This window comes from Sesamum indicum, unplaced genomic scaffold (genome assembly GCF_000512975.1).
Source record: "Sesamum indicum cultivar Zhongzhi No. 13 unplaced genomic scaffold, S_indicum_v1.0 scaffold00242, whole genome shotgun sequence".
Classification (NCBI taxonomy): domain Eukaryota; kingdom Viridiplantae; phylum Streptophyta; class Magnoliopsida; order Lamiales; family Pedaliaceae; genus Sesamum; species Sesamum indicum.
The window spans coordinates 81,745-83,897 of record NW_011628136.1 but is presented as its reverse complement, the minus strand read 5'-3'; positions in this window follow the sequence as shown (position 1 = coordinate 83,897).

Sequence of the window (2,153 nt, the reverse complement as noted above, 5' to 3'; positions counted from 1 at the left end):
GTTTCTCTGGTTTGTTTGCGGGACACTCCTTTGTTGTATGTCCCATTTTCATGCATTCTGCACATTTTGGGGGGAGCCATTCATATTCCACATCTACTTTGCAAGGTGTCTCCCCACCATCTTCATCCGGTGTCATCACCACAATATGTTTTGTCAGTTTCTTATTAACGTCAATCATCACGCATACACGAGCGAAATCCAGTCTCGTGCATGCTCTCGTAATCGCGTCTGGGTAAAGGGGTTTACCCACACCACTTGCCACCGTGCTCAATCCTTCCGATGTCCAGTATTCCATCGGAAGGTGTCTCAATTTAATCCAGATAGGCACTTGTGTATGCTGCAATTTTCTCATAGCCATTCTCGATTCCCATTTTTGGAGTATAATCGGCTGTCCTTGGTATAGCCATGGTCCCCCTTCAATCACATCTTCCATATCAATGACAGTTTTGAACTGAAAGAAGAAAAAACCATTAGTAGTCGTTGTAACCTCACGAAGTGTTGGCCAAATCGAGTGGGCAAATTCCTTAAATTGATAATAATATGGTCGTTTCCCCATAAAGTATCCAACTGCTGTAGATTTCCACCGTCTAGCCCCATCTCGTATTGTGTCTAATGTAGGGCGAACCACGACTTCCCCATTCTGCATCATTGGGGCAATATATGAAAGTGTTTTCCGGGATGAGTTGTTGAATGCTTGGGAAATTTTATCGTCAACAATCGTTTTCGTATTTGCATGTAGTGGAATTTTTCCAATAAACAATCTCGTTGGAGTTGCATTCACATGTGAATTAATAGAATTGAAATTCGCCACATCATGTATAATCTGTTTTCCACGTCATCAATTCCAGCATTCAGAGAAGTGTTGTTATCATTTCCAACATTCAAAATAGCGATGTCATCCTTGATAGTACTAATGATGTCACCCATGACATCATGTTCATATCAGCCCTATCCATGACATCATGCATGACATCAGCCCTATCCATGACATCATGCATGACATCAGCCCTTCCCTTGACATCATGCATGACATCAGCCCTGTTCATGACATCATGCATGACATCATCCCTTGCTGCAGATTTTTCCGGCGCCATAACCGTCCATCTGATCGCCGGTGACTCATCTTTTCCGTCCAAAACTGCATTGTTCATAGTCGGAGTATGACCATAGGTTGGCGGCGCCTGGTTCGTCGGAGAAGATGAACCAGCAGCCGCGGAAATTGATGCAGATCGATCTCTTTCTTCCATTCGTTTTCCGGCCAAGTTACCGCTAGACGCCGGTAAATCTAAGTTCTGTTGTCGCGATGTAGTTATCGTCCCTCTGTTTTCCGATGTAGAGACTATTCTCACTGGTTTCACACTCCTCAAAGCCCGACGCAGGCTAGCCACCATTGGTGGAGCTTCACCCAAATCTGTGAGTGAGTGCGACTTCGAACGAAATCTCTTCGTCCATTTAGATTTGAGTTCTCTCAATGCCATAATAGGGTTTTTGTCTCCTTCGTCGATTATAGCATGTGCCAGTCTCAAGAACTCATCAAGGTTGAAAGGTACTTCCTCAAGTCCGCCATTATTGGAAGATGAAGGTTGAAACCGTTTTCGCCCCCAAACTCGTTCTGTCACCAATAGATCCTTACTGTTTACCCCCAAATCACTTTCAGACGTCAGCATCTTCTCCAGCGCCGGTGAAATTTCAAATTTTCCGGTCAAAAACCCAAGATCCGATTCTGCAATTTTTTCGCCGGAAAAACGATTTTTTCCATCACCGTCCTTCTCAAAACGGCCAATCAGTTTCCCTTCATCACCCTCGGCCGGCGAATTATCTTCCTCCTCCACCACTCCGGCGATTTGCATGGAAGAGACATTAGTGTGTGTCTTTGATGGTGTAGTGGTGTGTGTAGTAGAGAGAGAATTTTTAGTGAGAGAATTTTTGTATTCCATGTTTTAATTCCCACGCCATTTCCGTGCCCCCCATACAATATCTTGTGTCCATCCCCAATTTGGCCACTGAAATCATACCATGCGTCGTATAGTGCTGATGCATCGTCTACTAAATCTGCAATGGAAGAACAAGTGGTCGTGTGATTCGACCATGTCATCATTGCAAAGTACCCAATGCCCAAGGTGGGATAACCATGGTTTATCCGTTGTGGCCAG